The 22,644-nt window shown below is 45.8% G+C and overlaps 1 protein-coding gene across 7 annotated transcripts in view; it reads right to left on the bottom strand.

The window, feature by feature from the left end:
• GDPD5 (glycerophosphodiester phosphodiesterase domain containing 5) overlaps window positions 1-22,644 on the bottom strand; it is a 159,168-nt gene that overhangs the window by 68,988 nt on the left and 67,536 nt on the right. Inside the window, exon 1 of one of the 7 annotated variants that reach the window (XM_090134286.1) lies at window positions 15,230-15,246. The exons of the other annotated variants lie outside the window; for them this stretch is intronic. The gene's annotated coding sequence lies outside the window, so the exon portion shown is untranslated. Of the gene's footprint in view, window positions 1-15,229; window positions 15,247-22,644 lie in introns of those variants that run through there. 7 annotated transcript variants of the gene reach the window in all.

Here is a 22,644-nt window from a genome sequence, read left to right as displayed (position 1 = left end):
AGAAATTTATATCCTTCAGCTTCCAATCACATATCCAGACTAGATCCCACGTTCCATAACAGGCTGCTGGCACAGCCAACCCAGGATACAACCTACCCCTATTCCTCTTATATTAGCTGGTTTTGTTCTCCAGCTAACTGATGTTAGAGCTGGGCTTTCAAGGGATGAACTCATTTAGCACTGCTCAATCCATTTGAAAAATAACTTACTACTGTCTTTTCCACTGAGAGGTTGCTGTGAGAAGACAGCCTATGCAAAATCTTATTTCCACTTGTTCTCATGGTGTGCCCCTGTGATACCCAACGAAGGGCAGCAAGGCAAGGTTTGTAGGAAACAGTCAGATACTTTTCAACACTGCTCAGGGAAGCAGCCCAACTGTCTTACAGCACCACCAAAGGGAGAAGTGCCTATGCACAAAAGCCAAGAAGTGCCAAAGCACCAGGGCTTTGCTCTCTTTGTGCACAATACACAGGCAAGTGTTCACCTTGCTAGAGAGGTTTTTTTCTAACCCAAATTGCTATGTTAAAGCACTCTGAGGTTAAATAACTAATCAAAATATAGAATTGTTTATGTAGAATGAGACAGTGTGCTGAAAGAAGCAAATTCAGTATATTTGCTTGCAGATTTTTTTTTTTTTTTGCCTTTATGAATCTTTAAGCATAAGAGGTGTTAATTGGGAGCATTTTACATGGAATATTTTTACTTTAAGCAGAGGTCTTGGGAGAACAGATACTTGTCCACAACAAGAGATACACCTCCAGAGCCATGGGGAAAGACATGGGGAACCCTCAGAACTAACACTGAAGGATGCATCTACATGCAGCACTTCCAAAAGCCATGGACTCCCAACAGGTGAGAAAACCCAAAGAGAGGTCCTACACCCTTTAGAGGCCAACATCTCCCTCACAGTCTCCAATTAAAAGAGGGAAGATATAGCTTATACACTGGGGTGAATTTCCTCACTGAGATGGTGAGGCCCTGGCACTGCTGCCCAGAGAAGTGTGTGTTCCCATCCTTGGCAGTGCCCAAGGCCATGGATGGGGATTTGGGCTCTTGATGGGAGGGTGACCATGCCCATGGAGGTATTGGGACTGGATGGGTCCTAAAGTCCCTTCCAACCCAAGCCATTCCATGATTTTATGACAGGAACCCATCTGCCAGCACAGCAGATCTGGCAGCAGTGTTTGCATGATGCTTGTTGGCCTTCTTCCATACAGGACGGAGCTTTAGGCTACCAAACATATATCAACCAACTGGTCACTGAACATAAGTTTACGTGTCAGAAGACGTGGGATAGGCATGGCTAGAAGGTAGAGATAGCATAGAAGGGAGCACATATAAGACTGACGTTATATATGCCCATCGTGTGCTGGGACAACACTTGATACTTGCTTACGTACAGCATAGCGTGGTTTTTACACAGCTGTTATCATGTATTGGTCCAGGAGATGTTTTGCACAGACACATACTGTGACCACATTATCTAGGAAAAGGAGAGGCCAAAAACCCATTCAGCTCCATGAATCAAATCTGAATCAAATGCTGCTGTATTTGATAGGCAAATGAAGTGATTCAGTTTTCTTCCTGCACACATGAGTGCAAAGTCATCAACATCACAGCAAGCAGCAGCAGCATTAGGTTAAACAAACAAGGCAGTACTTTTTTCAGAGCTGGTTTTGCAACACCATCTATCCTTGAGTATTACATTCCCCCAGGCCTTAAAAATAAAAGGAAATAAAGGGTTCACAGAGAGATGGGTGGTCACTGTGCAACACTCCCATTGTCTCATGTTAAGCCAGACTTGAGCTTTCCATTCAGGCTCCATCCCTCTCCATGGGCAATGGTGGCCCTAAAAGTAGGTGACATACTACAGACTTTGCTCATGGACAGCCATGGGGTACAGAAGACTCTACATCCTGCAGTCAGTCCCAGGCCAGACAAACCTCCTGTGACCCTCCAACCAGTCCCAGCAGCCTGAAACCCAGTCTGAACCATGGGCTGCTTGTAGATGGAGAGCTGGGAGGAACCATCTAAGATCCCCCATTACACAAAGCATCATCATTCCCATCCTTCGAAGGACACCTAGGAACCAACACTAGGAACCAATTTTCTGGAGACAATTGAATGCATTTAATGCATTGGCTTCTACTGCATCTTTAAGGGTCCCTCTACCCTTAGGAGGGACATGTGATTCTGAAGATGAAGATTCTTGTAAATGTTCCCTTTCAGCTCCACATCTAGAGTCCTTTCCTGATTCCAAATCTCTTTCCTTTCCCAAGCTTTCCTTAAGTGCACAGTTTTGTCACCACCCCCATACTTCCACACCTTTCAGCAGGAAGAAAACGTAACTGTTAAAGATCTGAATACTGTTTGCAAAATGAACGCTCTCCTCTGCCAGGTGTTGGGCCTTATTTCAGCAGGCTGTTTATTCCTCATAGATGCCATTCAGCACACACATCTCCAAGGCTGTTGCAGACAGTGTCACCAGCCAAGCGTGCCAAGCTCAGACCATGGGGGACATCAGACACCGCACAATGATTTGGTCTCATGGGTCACCTGTGTGGCAAGCAAAAGCGGTTCTCAGATGACACAGCCATATGTTTAGTAGGAGGAAAAAGGAGATTTTCCTTTTTTCTTCTCCAAAAAAGTGGCAATGCACTGGCACAGGCTGCCCAAAGAGTTGGGAGGGTCATCGTTCCTGGGGCTGTTCCAGAGCCATGGGGATGTGGCACTGAGGGACATGGTCAGTGGGCACAGTGGGTTGGGGTGGGATGGGGATTTTATAGGTCTTTTCCGACCTTCATAACTCTGTGATACACTTGGCCAGAGCCAGCCTCTGTCTTTTGTGCAATGGAGCAAGGAAAATCCAACGTCGATTCCCTGCTTGCTTCATTAGTACAAGAACAAAGGATGCTGGATATACGTATGAGCTGCAGAGTTCAGGTAGGTTTCTGTTTGCTCCAAAGGAGAACACAAACGTGCACCACGGAAGTGACAACCTGAAATCTGTGGGTTTTGCTTTGGTGTTTTTGTTGTTGTTGTTGTTGTTTTTTCTGGGAGTTTCTATCCCTTCTCAATACCTACTGCCCAGCAGCACCTGGGCTGGTTGGTCTTCAAAGATTTGCTCATATGCTTTAAGCAGCAAAACAAAAAACATATCTGAGAAGAAGGAACACACTCTGCCTGTTTCTGAGAAGTACTGTGAATATCACCTAGTTCTTTTCTTTACAGATATCAAAGCAAGGGAAAATGCAATCTCCTCTTCACTCCGATGGTTTAAAATCAGCACCATCAGGAACAGGAGTACAAGAACTCATTGTCCTCTGCAAGCACCAGCAAAACAAAAAACAAACAAAAAAAACCAGATATCCAGCTGAAAGAGAGTTTGCATTTGAACAGCCTAATGTTACTTAGCAGAGCAGCTTGGAGAGGGATTGGGGCTATTTCCTGGCAGAGGAGGGGACACCATGTGGCTTCAAAGGGGTTGTTCCCAGCAGGGACACTGTCCTCAGCATGGCCATCCCATTGCAAGACACCTTTGTGAAACACTTCAATCAATGCTGACAATTATAACAGAGGCTTTAGCAGTCCTTCCAACCTCTTCTACCACTCTAATAGCTTCAAACATTGGTTGCAAGTGATTAAAACTTCAAATTTTATTTGTTCTCAAACCACAGAGGCACTGGACTAATAAGAAGTTGAGTGCTGGCTGCTCATAAAGCAGTTTTATGCTAAGCTCTCATAAACTAGTTTATGTGTCAACACCAGCAGTTCTTTCCAAAATTTCCCTGCAGTACAATGGTAGGGGTCATTCATAAAGCAAAGGTTCCCCAAAGAGAGCAATGGGCTCTGAGGGCATGTGCAGGGTAAGATGGCTGTTCACACTTGGGAACAAGTCAGAGGGACTGAGGGGAGGAAAGGAAGACAGTTCTTCATCTCCAAAGATGTCTCACAGTGCTTTACAAGACAGCCCTCAATAAGCAGGATGGCTGTGAGTCCTATATTGTCATAGAATGATCGAATGGCCTGGGTTGCAAAGGAGCACAATGCTCACACAGTTCCAACCCCCTGCTGTGTGCAGGTCGCCAACCAGCAGACCAGGCTGCCCAGAGCCACATCCAGCCTGGCCTTGAATGCCTGCAGGGATGGGGCATCCACAGCCTCCTTGGGCAACCTGTTCCAGTGCCTCCCCACCCTCTGGCTGAAAAACTTCCTCCTCATATCCAACCTGAACCTCCCCTGTCTCACTTTAAAACCATTCCCCCTTGTCCTATCACCATCCACCCTCATAAACAGTCATTCCCCCTCCTGACAAATATTGGAAGGCCACAATGAGGTCTCCCTGCAGCCTTCTCTTCTCCAAGCTAAACAAAGCCCAGTTCCCTCAGCCTTTTTTTCATAGGAGAGCTGCTCCAGCCCACTGATCATCTCTGTCACTCCTATTCTTGAAAACAGAGCAGGTCCAAGCACAGCCTACGTGTGGCACAAAAGCAAAGGGCAAGGCAGAGCAACAGCAACCTGCTCCAGAGGCTGTCGGGGCTGCTGCAACCCACATCAGCTGCAGTGATGGATTGCCACCATCCATCAGCTTTTGTGCTTGCTCAGCATCATTTTGAAGGAAGTGGCAGCAGCATCTGACTCGAGGTGAACCCATCCATCACTGCCAGAGCCACGAAGGCAAATGCGTTCCCTAAGGCAGCTCACATCATCCCCACTGACAGCAGCAAGTAATGACAGGCTGGAGAACAAGAGATAATAGATAAGGAAAACAATTCAGGAGCAGAGGCAGTGAATTATCTCATGAATCACACCTAGACAGAGAGGGAGGAGAACACTTCTAGCCCTTAACCCTGTTGCAAAATATAATTGTTTTGCTCCATTTGTCAGCTGACTCAGTGCCTTATGGTGTCACAGCAGGTCAAGGCACCCATGGATTAAAGTGTGTCCAGTGTCAGCAGGGGTGAGAATTCTCTCTTGCCATCATCCAATGCACAGGTCCCTCTAGCAATGGTTCAAGATTAAAAAACCCAGCACCCTGACGATCTGTTTCACCTAATATTGCTAGAATGCATGGAGCCATACTAAAACAAAACAACAAAAAAACACATGTTGAATGGATGTAGAATTGTTTCAAAACATTCAGAGAAAGGAATATGAGCAGGGGGGCTGGAGATTCACGATCCTTGAGGTCCCTTCTAACCTGGGCCAACTCTATGATTCTATCATTCAGGGCTTTTACTGCAATTTGAAATCTGGGGGAAAAGAAGAAAAAAAAGAATACATGAAGGACAAAGAGAATAGTAATGCAAAAAAGCACAAACAGTCCAAGGCTGCTTAGAAAGATAAGATGAGCAAAAAAAAAAAAAATTTCAGAATCAAGCACATTCTTTTCATTCAATGAGTTTCAGTCTTCTGCAGCAACAAAACACAATGAAAGGTGCTGAATCACTCTTTATTAGTATAATGCTCAGCTCTGCCCTCACACTCCACATCTCAGCTCGGAAAAGCTCCACACGAAACAAGCAGCTCCCTGTGCCCCAAGGAAGACGGAGGAGGCTGAAGTTTTGGCAGCAGTGCCTGGGGAAGCGCCTTGCAGCCTGGGGTGGGGATGCTCTTGGCAAACGAGCAGGAAAGTTGATCAAGTTTTTGGTAAGCATCAAAGCAAACTCACCATTAATTTATTCCAAAAGCCAGAAAAGAGGCAGCAATAAGAGGAGCAGCTCTCCATAGTGGGGCTGGCTTCCAAAGCAGGAACATGCTCAGCAAAGACTCCCAGGTGATTGTGTTTCACACCAATCCATCTACTTGCTGAAATAGAACAGCTCGGACACATCCAAGCAGAGGAGAGATGTTTTCGAGCTGACTGGCACCTCTCCAGCCCAACATCACTGCTGCTCTGCTGACCTAAGGGAACCCAACAGCCTTAAAGGACACATTGATTTGGGAAAAACTGTTGAACCAGATGAGTTTGCATTTCATATCAATAAATCCACTGTAAAATCAGCTGGTTCCTCAACTCAGGCTCCATCAGACAATGCAAGCTCTGTGATGCAAGTTACCTTGTTGTTAACAATTCTTCTGCTCATTTGTAACACATTGGAGGGAGGCAGGGACAACACAGTTGTTCTTCAAGTAGCACAGATATCCCCAGATTCCCTTGGAGAAGCAAGGTCCTGACTATGCAATAGCCTGGCTAATAACCACTGCAAAAAAACAAGGCACAGAGGTCCCAAACCCAATCAGAAAGTCAGATGTAGAATTTGTCTTGTAAGAAAACACCGAATGCAGGTGCTTGCCTGCATCCAACGATGATGACATAATATGGTTGTTGATGAGAACAGGATTATCTTATGCCCAAGATCAAATCTTAATAAGATGAAAATGGAATAAATTCACTGCATCACTGCTCCCCCACACCTCTAGGCTGTGGGTAGAGGCAAATGCTATGCATTGGTATCCCTTTAACATCCACAATCCTACTCAAAAGAAGTCCTGGGTGGACAAGAAGATGAAGAAGATGATGAGTTGAGCTTCGTGTCCTGCACTGTGGTCCAGGCTGTAACTCCTTCAGTGGTCCCTTCAAGATTTGCTGCTCACCTTCCATCTGCCTACCATGGGAGAGGGCACATCCATCTGAGCTGCACTCCTGTATGGCACCACCACAGCCAAAGGATGGACCCTGGGCTGGAGATCCGGGCAGCACTGCAGTAAAAGGACCTGATTTATAAGGCTGTCAATTGGCTGGCGGATGAACATGTCACACAGGGCTGAATTCCAATCCCTTTTTCTCGGCACAAATGTATCACTGGAGATGAAGCACTTGTATAGAGTCCTAAGGGAAATCCCCCTCTGACCCCAAATGAACCAGCTTGTAGGTACAGCTCCATCACTGCACACTCTCAGTTTAGGAAGGGTTTTTGCAAAGATGCACAGTGCAGGGCTGGGACCAGAACCCACCTCCCAGCTCCTTTTTCCACCAGTTTCCCACCAAGTTTTGATTAGTTCAGTCCTGCTTTGCTGAACAATGTTCTTCAGCAGGTCTGAGATTGGAGCAGGACCATATTCCAAATCTGCATGAAGGGAGGAAAGTAAAAGGGGAAAGGAAAACTTTGAAGAGAAGAAGGGGGAGGGAAGGAAAAATGCTTTGTGATTACCCATTTTCTTCTTAATTAAGAACTATTGCAAATCTAACACCTGCGAAAGCAAGTACTGAACCTACACATCAATCCATTCACCAATTATTCCTAATGAACACGATTAAAGCCTTTACATGTACCCAGCAACTTGCTGGTAAATAGTTTATCTAGGACATCTTCACACCCAACATTTCCTCATCTACCAAAAGATAATGCCGTTAGATTGATGGCCATCGTCCTCATTAACACCACAGCCCAGCTGGGTGCTTCAGCTCCCAATTAGAGCAACAAGGAGGGAACTGCTTGGGAGAGGACCAGCTCACCCAGATAAAATCAACCCTTCCCCCAGTCCTCTCCCCAGACATGGGACGGCTGCACAGCAAATGCAGGTATTTACACAAGAGATGCTTGGCTTTGTTGTGTCTGGATGCTGCTGGGTCCATAAACTGTGGTTTCTGGAGAAGGGCAATAAGACTATCCACACCCCTCCCATGCAAAACCCTTCCTGACTCCTGGGTGGGAGGAGAGACGTGGGCCACATGGTTAGCAAAGGTTAACCCAGGAGGATGCTGGCATGGAAGCATGGGTTGCCTCAGTGGTGTCTGCTGTCACTTTAGCCCCAGGTGGGCAGAGGGACTATTTTTATTTATTTTTCTCAGCTCCCTTTTTGTAGGAAATACCAGGTCACCTCCCATTTGGTTTAATATGTTTGCAAAGGGCAGGCTGTTCCTGTCACAAAAATCTCTCACCATAACACCAGCAATAAAACTGGCTGCACTGACAAACCCAAATTTCCAAACAAGTGCTGGTGAAAATCAGCTAACTTCAGAAATACTCTCTCTCAAACGCATTCCCACATTCCACGATCGTAAGTGGTCCAAGAAAAAAAAAAAAAAAGGAAAATAATTTCTAACTTTTATTGAAGTAATAATAAAAACCAACCACATTGGACAGAAGTAACTTTTTCCTCCAGCTCTGATACAAACAACTGAATATATGAAATCCCTCCCAAATCTCTGCTTGCCATACACAAAGGAAAACCCACAGATTTATCTACCGCCCATAAATATCACAGTTTATTGTGGAAACAGTGACAGGCTCCCAGAGAGGAACTGATGAAACTGAACCCAGTGAGAACACCCATTGAATTACTGAGCAGGGAGTTGCTCACAGCCCCATCCCAGCCAGCCAGGGAAGACAGAGAAGGAAGAAATATCTGAGCGTTTCCCAGGTTGGCTGTGAGTTTTAAAGGGAAACTGCTGAGAGAGTCAGCAACAGAGAACTGAAAATAGAGAAAAATCCATCAAGTTTGTTACTTCTAAGGGAATGTGTACTCCACCAGAAAGACCTTGGAGGAGTCAAGTCCTACCATAACATGCTGGATAGTAGAGAAACAGCACCTTGTGATGTTTCTTGTGCAAGCATTAATTACAGAGATGAGCCAGGCCAGCAGTCAGTGCTCATCTCTCTCCTTTTGTTTGTATTTACCCCACCAGCCTCTTAGGAACCAAACTCGCATCATGATCCAAGCTGTAACCATCATCAACCAGCACTTCCATCGAAACCATGCCTACAAACATTCAGAACCTCCTGGTGTCTACATTGATCATGCCCTGGCATCAACATATACCATCACATAAGTGTCATGGCACCCTCCTACAAAACACGGGCATCACGCTCGTCCTGCCATTACATTCCTTAGGAATCCCTGCTTGGAAGCACTGAAAGCCAGGCTGGATGGGGCTGTGAGCAACCTGGGCTATGGGAGGTGTCCCTGCCTACAGCAGGGGGTTGGCAGTGGGTGAGCTTCAAGGTCCCTTCCAACCCAAACCATTCTACCATTCTGTGATTCTGTGAATCAAAATGAAAGCAGCAGCAGTTTTCTTCTACACTTGTATAATCCAACAAGAAAGTGCATATAGTCCCAAGACACCAAGCACATCAGGTTGGGTAGTATGAGAAATTTATTCCTAAAAGAGTGGTCGGGCACAGGCTGCCCAGGAACGTGGGGAAGTCACCATCCCTGGAGGTGTTCTGGAACCGTGGAAATGGTGGTAGTGAGGGACAAGGCCAATGGGTATGGTGGGGGTGGGCAGGGGTTGGGTATTTAGGAGGACTTTTCCAACCTTGGTTCTAGGCCAGACATGAAGGAAGAGCAGTGATTTGGATGAGGTCACCTGCATTTTGGGTGCCCAGCTCACGCTCCCAAGCAACCAAGATGCAAAATAATTAGCCCAAGCTATACTTGAATGGGAAGCTGGAAGACAGTGCTTTACTCCACTCAGGCCTAATTAGGCAGTATTATGAAGCTGGTATCCAACACAGCATCCCTGAGGAAACTAAAAGCTTTATTGAAAACATAAGTCTTTACAGAGCAACAGCACAACTCCAGCAAAAATCATCAGGAGGTGATGACCTTGAATTTATTTCTATTGCCATGAAGGTAACACCCCTGCCCAAGTCACACTGCACACAGAGAGGCTCAGAGCAGCAGAACAATATCCTAGATTAACAAGTATGTGAAAATAGCTGTATACATAAGTGGGTTCCTACTCCAGACACTCCAATTGCCCAGTTTTCAGAGGAATTGCTCACTGAAAGGCTGATGGTCAGCTGTATGTGCACAGCTGGTAGCTCTTCATCTCCTCCATCCTTTTGTGATTTGTTAGCTCAAATGAGAGTCCAAAACGAGACTTACTTGTCTTGATGCACAACAGCCAAGCAAGTTTCTCATCACCCCCCACACAAACGGAGGGTGTGACACTGAGATATGTTTTGTAAGCACAGTGGTGACAGGTTGAGTTGGACTGGATGATCTTTGTAGTCTTTTCCAACCTCAATGATTCTATGAAATTTCAGTCCTTCTTTTGTATATCCTGGGTGTTTTGTTGTGTTTCCCACCCTTGGGCTGCTCTTACTCCTCGTAAAATGACAGTACCAGGCAAGTTGCATCCTCTCTATACATCTTGGGGTGGAAGAGACCTCATGAAGCTCCAACTTCTCTGCTGCAGGCAGGGGCTGCCAACCTCCATATCGAATACCAGACCAGGCTGCCCAGAGCCCCATCCAACCTGGCCTTGATGTGCTTGAATGATGGGACAAGTGGAAGTTGTGAGATGAGATGGGGACTCCTGCACATGTCCCCCTTTTTCCCTGCTGTTGTGTGAAATGCTGATGGGAGCTGATGGGACTAAAAAAAAACAGTGACAAAGATCCCAGAATGTGGGACCACTGAGAGCACGAGATGCATCTCCTCTGCCAGCACCTCCTGCAGCTCTGTCTGAACTTTCCCACCCCATTTATTCCTCCCTTTCCCACCTAAGTCCCTGTCTACCTCCTTCTCACCTTCCTCTTGGCCAAACTGACCATGCACTGCAGTGGGAAGAAAAAGACACCCACAGACAACAAGGTTCATGCTTCCCCCCATTATTCATCACTGGGCAGCATCCCTCACTGCAAGCACTGCAGTCGTCTTATGAAGATCCCAGTCTAGATAAAGGCAGGCTCCCACTTTCCCAGGGACCCCTCCAAGGGATCCAACAACCATTTTTCAGACCATGATGCATTTTCCTGTCACATCAATTCTGGAGCAAGCTGTTGGCACAACACCCCTCCAGTTGAGCACAAGCAACACTACATTCTGCACACAGCTGCCACTTGCTAGGGGTCAAGAGAGAGAAGAAAGGAGCACAGAGCACAAATAGAAAGACTGCTGCCCCTCTCAAGCACTCATTTCTGGGCCCCTGCAGAGACAGGATGCCGGGCAACGTAAACTGTGGTCTGACTCAATTGGCAAGTTCTGTGCATTTGCACTTGGCCTCATGAGGCATTGCCCCATCGATCACAGATTTATTAGTCCAGGGCAATCCAGAGGGCAAAGACATCTGTTAACAAAAGCCACTGAACAAGCTAACACACAAAATGCTTTCTCCCCTGTCTTTGGGGGACCTGAAAGACTACAGTAAGAGATTTAGAGCAGAGAATACTGAAGTCTCTCTCTTTTAAGGGGAAAATCGATAAAATCAGAGCCCTGCCCAGCCTCCACATGCCCAGTTAATGTGAACAGAGACCATCTGAAACAGCAGACAGTGACATGTCAGACTTACCAGTATAAGGTCAGGGCTCAGCTTCCCAGAAACAAGAGTGCACTTGTCTCCATATCTGTCAGACAACGGGGCGCTTTGTGCAAGTCAAAAAAATCATGTGCTTTTCTAATACTTGACATATGGAAGGGATTTACTTCTTTTTGCCTGTAAGAGATTTCAGTGGGTTCAGTGCACTGCCGGAGGGAAACCAAATGAAGGCACAGGCTTCAGCAGCAGCTGAGTACCCAAAGCCGGCGTCCATCTGGAAAGAGGGAAGAAGCTCTGCTCGCAGGATTGATTTTATTTTTTTTACGTCTCAAAGGCTGAATGTTAAGAAGTCAACCATCACAGCTATAATGTAGGTGCTGGGGTCTGTGTGTCATACAACAGCCCATTATAGCCACAGCAGTGCCACACTTAGCCAGCACTGAAGTGCATTAAGAACAGCGTCCAGACTGGTTTCATTTTGCATTCTGCCATTTATTATTCACTTCTTGCTGAAGAAGCAGGAACCCCAGATGGCAGCAGACAAATGCAATAAAAGTGTTCATTCAGACCTGGCTGCCCTGCTAATAACCCTTGCAAACACGCACACTAATTCTCATCGACCTCAAGAAGAGAAGCAATGAAATGAGATATCCTTTTCAGATATCATTCAGCTAAAACCAACCCCACCACACCCCACTCAGCTTCAAGCTCTTGACCTTCCAGCACAGCACAGCTCACAACAGTGTGGTTTGCTCAAGCTCTGCGGTGGTGTAAGTGGTTACAAGCTAGGCTTGTTAAGCAAACCCTAAGCAAGGCATAGCAGCAGCATGCATTGAATTAGAGGAACCAGGAGGTGGTTTGCTTTTTCAGAGAGGCCAGCGTAGCTGAACCAAAAAAAAAAAAAAAGAAAACAAGAAAGAAAACCAACACAAAATAGACCACAAAAGACAACAGCTAGCAAATGAAACAGCTTTGCGGTGAAACCAGCAGTCTGGGCAACTGGAAAAGTCAATGCATGCTCTTCCTCCACCGTTAACCCGCAGCGTTCAGCCTTGTGACAGGGCTGGTGCCACCAGACTCTTGCACAACACCAAAAAAGCAACGCCCTAAGCACCATGACCAGAAGGGCTGCTTTCAGTCTGATTTCCAATCTAAGCCCTTCTGGGATCCTATGAATCTTTCTCCTGGGTAAGGTGGAGAGAAGCCCAGCTTCACGTGATCTCCCTTTGCTAAACATCCCACTGGTTTGACCCTGCTGAGATGAGTTTTAGGACTTTGGGAATTTCAGTTCAGGAGGAAGGCTTTTGCACAGTTTGAGGTTAAAAGCACCACGCTTCCATCCACATCACCTTCGTATCAACAGCTACTGCACCATGGTCCCTACCCACCCAGGAGACAAAGCAAAGATGTCAGAGCTGCACTCCTTTAAGTGTGAGCAGCCTTTGGCACATAGAAAGAAACTTGAATAACCACACAACTTTCACCTGAGAGTAGCAGGCCCTGCTTTTTGCCACCTGAAACAAAGCTTCAGCTCAACAAATGGTCAGCAAGCTTCAGGAAAGCACACAAGTCAACCACTAATGACTGAACCTTCAACAGGCAGAATGGTCCAAAGTTGAGTAGACTTCAAACAAAGCTAAGTTTCATGCTTTTATTTTCTCTCCCCTCCCATAACTGTTCCTGAAAAAGTGCCTCTTTTGACTGCAACGAAGTCAGTTGATTCTCAAGGTCTGGCTGATGTCATGTGCAAATATGCATGCTGCCAAATAAAGGCTCAGAACCACATGTCAAGGAGATGGTAAACGATGGGTTCAGACCAATTCATCATTTCTCCTCCACTAACAGCTCATTGTAGAGGTGGCATGAAGAGATGAACATTTTCAAGCTTGAGATGAACTACAAATATCAGTCACTCAAAAGCCCATTAAAACCTCCAGTCACAGACAAGCACAGCTTCTCCTTGCACATCTCCAACTGTCACTTACACCCTTGAAATCACCCTTAGGAGCCCAGCAGTAGATCTCCTAGAAACAACCAGGAGAAGGAGTTTGAGCCTGTATTCAAATACCCCTAAATTCAAGATTTATAAATTTTCAAGAGGAAGTGGAGACAGAAAGGCAGACAAATCCTACTTCAACTGCACAGTTGGACTACATGATCTGAGTGGTCTTCTCCAACCTTAATGACTCTATGATTCTACACACGGTCACCAGTGAATAAACTGTGAATTTTTAAGCTTTGCTCATCTGTTTATTTTTTCAAGCAAGCCAATGAGTTAACAAACAGGTCCCCAGCTCATAAGAACACAAGCACTTCTGGTGTTCAAGTTGATCACCTCAGTGCTGAGGATATCGGGATCGCTGCAGAGACCCCACAAGCAGCCAGGCTGTCTGCACAGTGACTAGCTGGCAGACTTCTCAACTGTTTTGTGATTCACCCCAGACAAATGCCAGGAAAGCCACATCTTCACATAACTTTAAGTTCTTCCACCCTAACCACAGTGCTGCCAGAAACCAACCCAGCTTTGCTCATCTGGTGCATGGCTTCATTTCACCCTCACCCCAATGACACCTGAAAGCATTGGAAACCAGTGCAGGACAGCAGAGCACAAACAAAGTCTTAAATCAGACAGTTGTGGGCTGCCATGCTTCTCCATCACAATGGCAAACCAAGGAAGAGAATGGGCTGTGCTCTGCTGGAGTGCAGCCAGCTTGATCTTGTTTGCAGAATTATGCAGAGGACATTCCTACAGGCCAAGGATTAACCTTCATTAGTCAGTTTGGTCCTTCTTGCACAGCAATGTTTCCCTCCCTGCCCAGATTTATTGGGATGAGTATTGAATTGCAGATGGCAGCTCGGGAAACTTGCAACAAATGGCACAGCACAGCATTGCAACAGGAGTGTCTGCTAGCAGAGCCCAGCATCAATGAGGCTGCAGAAGCTCCAGCTAAGCTCTGAGGTTAGCAGCATCTTGTACTATCAATATTTCACACACCCTTATACACAAATCCAGATGCACAGACCTTGGGGTCGGGAGGCAGAGCTGGTGTGGCAGCTACTCTGGCAGATACTCTGGGTATTTGCTCAGTATTCATTGAGAAAACTCAACATCCATTGAAAAAAAGCTCACAAGAACAACCCCAAACCCATCATTATAACCCATCTTTGCTGTGAGCTTTCTAGCTTCAGCTAACCTTTGCTCAAGGGGTGCCTCTCACTGCCTTGGCTGCAGATCAGAATCTGGTTGCCTGCATTATTATTCTGGAGGGCTTTCTTGGCTTCACCATGCAACCAAGAAGACTGGTGTGGCTGGCTATGGCTGGATCTCTCCTGTGACCTGATGGGGATTCAAAGAAGGCATATCTTAGAGGTCTTTTCCAACCTCAGTGATTCTATAATTCATCTGGGGATGGGTTCATGGCTGGACCTGACAATCCTAGAGGTCTTTTCCAACCAAAACCAAAACTTGGTGGGAGAGAAGTCATAAAATCAATTCAAATGAGGCATCATGGACATTCAGGAAAAATCTCATGCTAAACATCACTGAACTCCCACAGTATGGAAATTTTGCAGTCATCTGAATGTTTTGCTGTATCCAAATTGCAGTTTCCTGAAAGCATGGGACAGAGCACGCAGATTGGGAAGAGAAGATGTTTTCCCTGGTCCTAAATGATACAGCCACCGTAACTGGGACCAAACGCACGTAAGATATGCAAAAAACACAACATCAGAGACAAAACCACGCTGTACTTTTCCTGGTAGAGATGGAAGAAGCCACAGCCCCAACCGTCAGAATAAATCCCCTGAACAACCGTCGCTGAGACAACCCACGCAAGGCCAGGAGTTTCCGTTTGTGGTGACTTCTTAATTCAACGGGACGAGTTTGCAAACTGCAAAGAGCAATTGCCCTGTGGGGGAAATAAGCTCCATCTTCCCCCTTCACGCAAAAGCCAGCCACGTGTTTCATTTATTCATAAACGGATTGGAAACTCCAAATGGGAAATTAATCTCAGGCTGTACCTGTTCTGGGATGATGTTGGGGTGAAGGACAGGACCTGGAGCTGTGTGCAGTTACTCTGTGCAGAAACTTGGCCAGACTCCCAGAACAGGAGGCATGAATGTGAACATCTGTATTAAAGGCAGAAAGATATTAATATGCAAAAGCATTCTAGCTTCCAAGCCTTCCTGTTACAGAATTTCTCGCAGCCTCCCCTTCCAAATTAGGATGAACAGCTGCGATGTATTTGGCAAGCTAACCTCTGCCCTCAATTTAGAAGCTTTTTACATCACAAAATAAAGCATGTACACATTTTAAAAACCAAAGGGGCCATTAAATCATCTAGCTCGACTTCTGTACAAGAAATGCCACTGAATGTCATCACCTTAGCTGAATACTGTGTTATTGCTAAGCATGGTTTCCAGACATGCTTTCCCAAAAGATATTCTGTGATCTTGGAGACTGAGGATCCTAGATAGCAGTAAAATAAGGAGACACAGACTTTTGTAATCCACTTTTGCAAAGAATTGCTAAGAATCTATTCAAGCAAAAATCATGCCTGCCCATGCAAACTGCTTCTGCAGTATTTCTTAAGGTCACTGAGGACATGCAACTCCATTCAAAATTCAAATCATGAAGGTTGGAAAAGCCCCCAACCCCAACCCATCTCACCATACCTGCTGGCCATGTTCCTCAGTGCCACACCTCCATGGTGCTGGAACACCTCCGGGAATTCCACCAGTTCTCCATTCCAATGCTTGACCCTCTCCCCAAAAGGCCAAACCATATGGGATGGTGGTAATTTGCAAGATAGCATCAAAACCCCTAAAAAGCACTCAGAACACAGCACCAGAATCTGCAAGCTCACCTCGAACAAATCCGCACACGACTGTAACACAACGCAGTTACAACTTGCCTTTAGATGTGGTGAGATGTGCCTCATTTAGAGCTACATACATTATTTTTGAGGAGAGCTGCACACTCAACTGCCAAGAAACTTAATTTTCAGAGAAGTCAGCTCAAAAGAAAACAGCACACTGGGATTTTTCAGTACGACCTTCCAAAAAAGTGCCAAGATGTGGAAGCTTTCCAGGAAACCACAAGATCTTTTCCAAGGAGGTTTCCCAGATCCAGATTACACACCGGATAGGAGGTTGAAAAGCTAGTGATGCTTTGGGTATAGAACCTGGAGTGGTTGGGTGTATGCCTACACTGTGCTATTGGGTATAAACTGGGTTTTTGGTCATGGCCCAGGTGCCAAGCCAGAGAGAACAGATTTCTTAGCCCCATTCATAGCTCCATTCTCCTCTCCCCACTCTTCCCAGATGCTCATTTTCTGCATCTGTACATATAAAATGAGATCAGTTATGAAAATAGTGCACAAGAATACCCCAAGTCCTCAGCCTACCCTGCCTCCAAGTCAGTTATCAACAGCAGAGATACAGCACTTTTATTAAAAGAGAGGTGAGAATATTGCCATAGCTCTCTTTTTTTCTCATTCTACAGACACTTTTTACCCTTCATTAGTACACAGCATGGCAGCAGCTCTTCAAAAGGAACTGCTTTGTTTGTTCCACTGGGAGATTACTCTTCCCAAGCTTTTTCTTCTCAATTCTTCATTAATCTGGCACCAGAGGGATGAGGCTGAAGGACAGTGCGTGCTTTCGGGCAGAGAAATTAGTTGTAATTGGGCAGCCTCAGTTGAAGCCTTCTCACCTTAATCTTGGCAACACGCTGCAGCACAGCCCAGCGAGCTGCAGTGCACAGCAGTGCCCACCATCCACACGTGCCCCATCACCTCGGATTGGGCTCTCCATCACTGTGTCTTTTTTCCTGCTGGTGAAGCATTGCCTCCCTCGTGGAGCACTCAGACCCAAACACACACATACCACGGACATCATATTTGCCTTGAAGTCAAGCTATAGCTGGAGGACACCACCATCCCCTTCTCCACTCACAGCTTCACTGGAAGCTCAACCTCTTCAGCACTACAATCCCTTGACCTTCTTTCTTCACCTCCCCTGAAGGCTGCTACCCCACAGCCATTTAAAACAAACACAAAAGCAGAGCCAAAAGTCAACTGTTCTTACAAATATCTAATGCACTGTCACCAGCAACCCCCAATGGGAACGCAGCCTTAGCTCCCATCAGCATTTCACGCAGCAGCAGGAAGAAGGGGAACGTGTGCAGGAGTCCCCATCTAATCTCACGACCTCCACTCGTCCCATCATTCAACACATCAAGGCCAGGTTGGATGGGGCCCTGGGCAGCCTGGTCTGGTATTAGATATGGAAGTTGGCAGCCCTGCTTACATCAGGGGAGTTGGAGCTTTATGATCCTTGAGGTCTCTTCCAACCCAAGCCATTCTGTGGTTCAGCACATGCTTAGCAAGGGAAAATCCAACAGAAGCTAATCCCACTCCTTTAATTTCCTCCATTCCACTCATTCTTCACATTGGTGCCAGGTTTCTTTCTCATCTGGTTAATTTTTGTGGACCCGCAGGCATCCCTGATCAGATTTCACTGAAGTAATTTTATAAGACGCAAATAAAGTTGGGTTTTTTTCCTACGTGAGGTGAAAAAACAAAACCTCTTTTCTCAGCTAATACACAAACATTCAGCCACCCAGCAAGGACACACGGCAGAGTTTTTTTCTCCTTTCTATGCTCTGTCCTTGGATCTCTTCCAGGACACCTGGGAATCAGGAAAAGGCACTGGGAGAAGAGATTTGGTGATTGGTAGGCCAGCAAGTTCAAAGCCAAAAAATAAAGGAGATCACTTGAGTTCAACTGAAAGGCAGCAAAGTCATCCTTGCTTCCCTCTGGATAAGGATAAGACTGGGTCTTCTAGAAAAGAACCCTGATTTGTTGCCATCCCTGCTGAGATCAGATAGGGCTTCACACAAAACAGGCCAACCAGTCAACCTTCCACGATTCTACTCACATTTCACTTACAGCACTTGCTGTCTTCATGAGAAGGGACAAAATATCCATGTAAATGGTGATGCAGCCAATCAACCTATGATAGTGCAGCTACAGACAACAAGGCTTACGCTGGCAGGAGTATCCATCATTACGCTGGCAGGAGTATCATTCCCATTGCTTCTTTTGAAAAAGGTATTTCCAGTTCAATTTTAAAAGCTTAAATCTAGCACTGGTGGCAGCTACACAGCTGAGAGGGAAAATATATCTAGTTCTTTTGGAAAGCAAGAATAAAAATGACACTTCTTCCTGCTTTTAGAAAGCCTTCAGTAAATACTCTACCTTCCTCGCTGCAAGTGCTGGAGTTCCCCAGTCCTTTCACAGGTGTTGCATGGGAATAGTGAATTATTTGCTTATGCAAAGAAGAAGAGTCACAAAGAAAAGTGAAACGTGCATTGAAGGGAACTGACATGCCATCATTTGGCCTCATCAGCTTCCATAGCAAAGCACAAGCCTGCTGAATCCCACAGCCAGATCGGGCACGGTGGTAACGAGTCAGTGGTTGGACTAGATGATCTTAGAGGTCTTTTCCATCCTTAATGATTCTATTGAGCATTAGCTCAATAGCAAAACACAAAGTGTGTGATTTCACCCAGTGCAGTGCTCTTGCTGCTGTCTCAGGACAGACACTTACAGGAACAGCTGAGGAAGTTCTCCCATACAAAGCAATGTGCTGGTTGAGCACACAACCTCACCTCTCAGCTAGAATCCTTCCAACAGGTGAGCATTTTGCAAGATTGGCTGCACATCACTGCCTCTAGACAGAAAGGATATCAGAGAAAAGCCCTGGTAAAACCCCAACTGTACAGCCACCAGCTCTTGTTAGCAAAGCATAGGGTTTGATGCAAGAAATCAGGTCTCAAAGATCCCCCTTCCCTATTTCTTTTCCCATATCTCCCCCCTGCCTTGCTGCCCCCTGTCTCCAGCTGCAGCTCCAGCTCAGTGCTGGCCATCCATAGCCTGGAACACATTTTGCAAGATTCTGTGCAGTAAAAACCTCGGACACCAATAAAGCATTATAAATCATAGGGCACATTAATCACTCAATCTTACCCCATAATCCAAAGTCAGACACACAGCCAGTGGGTTTTATAGACTCCCTCCCACCAGCATTTTGCTCGCATGGGGACTAAGCCTGAGAATTAGCATTAGTGAAACACCCTCACCCTGACAGCAGTAGTATGCACCAGCCAGCAAGTCAAACCCCATTGCTTTTCTGGGGCTTGGATTTACCATCCTTCAAACAAGCATTACTGGAGTAGTAAACAACTTTACAGGGAATTTACAGAAGCCACAATATCTGCAATCACTGGTGACTCCTTTACACTGAAGGGTGGCGTTGGGGAAAAATACAACCTAAATCTATTAAGGCTAGAACTGTATTCAATAGATTCTATTTACAGTGCAGCCCAGCAGACTGGACTTTTGGTCAGTTATAAATATATCAGCTTTCTGGCTTTATATCCATGGTATGATACAGATACAACCAGTAGTGGCCTTCTGCAGGTTCAGCTTTCTAAGCTGTCAATAGCTTCAGCACTAGCCTTACTGTCTGAGGATACAGGTCCCAACAATAAGCAAGCTCAAGTGGGTTGAGAACAGTTTCCGAGTCCCAGCTACTATGATTCTGTCATGCCAGAGTTTAAGGAGCATTTGAACAATGCTGTCAGACACAGGGCTTGAATTCAGGATGGTCCTTTGTGGGGCCAGGGGTTGGATTCCATGATCCCTCTGGGTCCCATCCAACTCAGAATCATCCGGTACCGTAACTTGTCACCAGGACACCTCTCTGCTCCATGCAGCCAACCAGGGCACTTCCATCTATCCAGACTAAAAGAAGTCTCACTCCTTCACAAAACATTTCCACTGCTGATGAAGCTTTTAACACATTTCAGCAGCTGAAACCTACAACACTGCCAAGGCAGCACATTAATAGTGTCCACGCTCCTGGGAGAGCTCTTGATGCCAGGAGAGCGGTGCCAAGAGAGGTCTGCATCATTCCTGATACCTGGGTATCTCCCAGAGCAAAGGGAAACTGCTTTCATGGGGCAGTGAGGCTGAAACACAGACAGCATAATTCCTACAAGGCAATGCAACTGCAAGGAGGACAAAACCAAGGGAGTTCAGCAGAAGACTCTGCAGTGTGGGCAGGGTGATACAGCCACGTGCAGCCAGGAGCATCCTGACCCCATCCCTCCATCACATTACAGCCTTCCTGTAATAATGAAAAGCTCAAAGGGTGTATTTAAAGGATGTTCAAGTGCTGAGAGCAGGAGTGTTTTGATTTTGACTGCAAGCATTGGAGAGAAACAATTAAAAAAATATATCAATATTTAATCCAAAAATTGGATTTTCTTGCATTTAGCCCATCACTCCAACATTATTTGATGTATTAATTCATGGAGATTCAGCTCTGGATCATTGGTCATATGCTGGTGCAGAAACCACCATCCAATGCCTTAGGGACCAATGCAGAATCAAACAGGCATGAAAGAGCATCTTTCATCAAAAGCACTCACATCTTTGGTCCTACAGTCACGAGCGTTAGCAAATTGAAATTGTACCTAAAAGGGCAAATCCACCTTTCCTCTAACAGCAGCTTTCAGCAAGGCAAGCAATTTTTGTGACCTTTGGCCAGCAGGGGATTAGCACTGAAGACACAGCAAAGTCTCAGCTCTGAAGCCCACAGATATATCACACCAATGTGGCTCAGCTCATCTGCTCAGGTCATTTCACAACTCCTGCCAAGTGGGAATTACAAGAGTATTTCACTCTGAAATGAATTAATTCATGTATCACAGACACAGCACAGCAATCCATTACGTCGACGGATCACAGCTCCTCATTCTTCTCACAGCTTCATCATTTTACAAAAGAAACAAGAAAAAAAGAAAGCCATCAGAAGCCTCGGCTCAGAGACACGTGATGTTTCCAAGCAGATGGACCATCTTGAATCATTTTATTTGAAGGGAATAAGACTCAACAGCGAACACCCAATTCATTAGGAATGCTTTGATAACTAATTTATACTGTCTTGCAGCTACACAAGCAGCTCTCAATGCTTTGAAGAAGGAGAGAGGCGTTGCAAGTGTTAGATATTCCCCACATTGCCCATCCTATATATGCACATTTCAGACACCTTGCATTGCTTTTCAGCCACCACTTTCGGTTGCCCACGAGCCATAACTCGACCACCTTGCCCTTGTGTAACACATGCTAACCAGGACGTCTGCACAAAGCAATTATTCTGTGCACCACTCTATGATTCTGCATACATAACTGTTTTGCCAGTGGACAAAACAGAGCTCTTAAGGCATTTTCTAAACCCAGGAAAACCCACACAGCAGTCGTATGTTCAGCAAACCTGCACTGCAGTACCTCGGGTACATCAGGAGGCAACAGATGCATTGAGCTTCTGCTCCGAGTGCCAAAACCTGGGTGATCGTCATGGAAACACCAGCACAGCTGAACATCCGAGGAGGAATTCAGAGAAAAATCGTGAAGAAAGCAGTCAAGGTGAACATGCCTTAATCTAAAGCGCAGGACCTGAAGTCATTATTCTTGCCATTCTGGCAACAGCCACAGCTCCTAAGTCTCTGATCAGCTTTCCCAGCACAGAGAGCAACACAGTGGGCTGCACCTTCCTCCTCTCCCCTTCATCTGTTGATCCAGAAACCCGCATCAAACTCCAACCCTTCTCTCCATCAGCTCACCACAGCAGTAGGTTACCAATCTGGGTGCTCACAGCCTTTAATAATTCCTCCTTCTGTAGTGCTTATCCTCTAGAGCTCCAAGGCACCGACCCTACCTGCTTCCAGCCTTTCTTCCCCCCAAGGTGAGCACAGCGAGCTTAGAGTCATCACTTCCTGAATACTTTTTAGGAAAGGTTTGGCAAAACCCCCTGATAACACATAGCAGATTTCCTGGGAAGCACAGGCAGCCAGCTTCTGTCTGCAAACCAAAGATAAAAGGGAAAAAAATAGAAGAAAATACACATAAATTACCTCCTCTGGCTGCTGCTGGAGTAAGGACAGAAGAAACGTGGAGATTTCTTAGGAGTTGGCTTTGAAGATCATTATGAGCCACTTCCAGCTCAGGATATTCTATGATTCTACAATTCTTGAATATAAGGAAAAAGTGACCTCCAGTTTTGTCCCAGCTTGTCCCTATCTTTCTTTCCCATTCCATCCTCAGCTGTACAAAGGCTCCTTTTCTTGCACAGACAGAAGTTGGCCACCAGCCCTTGGATCTACTGGTCCACTCATGCTACATGCACATCAACTGTTGAGACCTGTCTTCAGCTATTAATTCTAGTTCGCTTTTCACTAACATGCAGGATGAAAACTAGGTCCACCAGTGGCCACTTTGGGACTTTCTGGTGTATCTTCAGTATCTTGATCAATAATGTAGACAGTGAGATCAGTGCACCTTCAGTAATTTGCTGATGGAGCTGAGCGG

The sequence above is a fragment of the Phasianus colchicus genome, chromosome 1 (assembly GCF_987193195.1).
Source record: "Phasianus colchicus chromosome 1, bPhaCol1.hap1.1, whole genome shotgun sequence".
NCBI lineage: Eukaryota > Metazoa > Chordata > Aves > Galliformes > Phasianidae > Phasianus > Phasianus colchicus.
The sequence above is the reverse complement of the archived record's forward strand: the minus strand, read 5'-3'. Positions and strand labels throughout refer to the sequence as shown.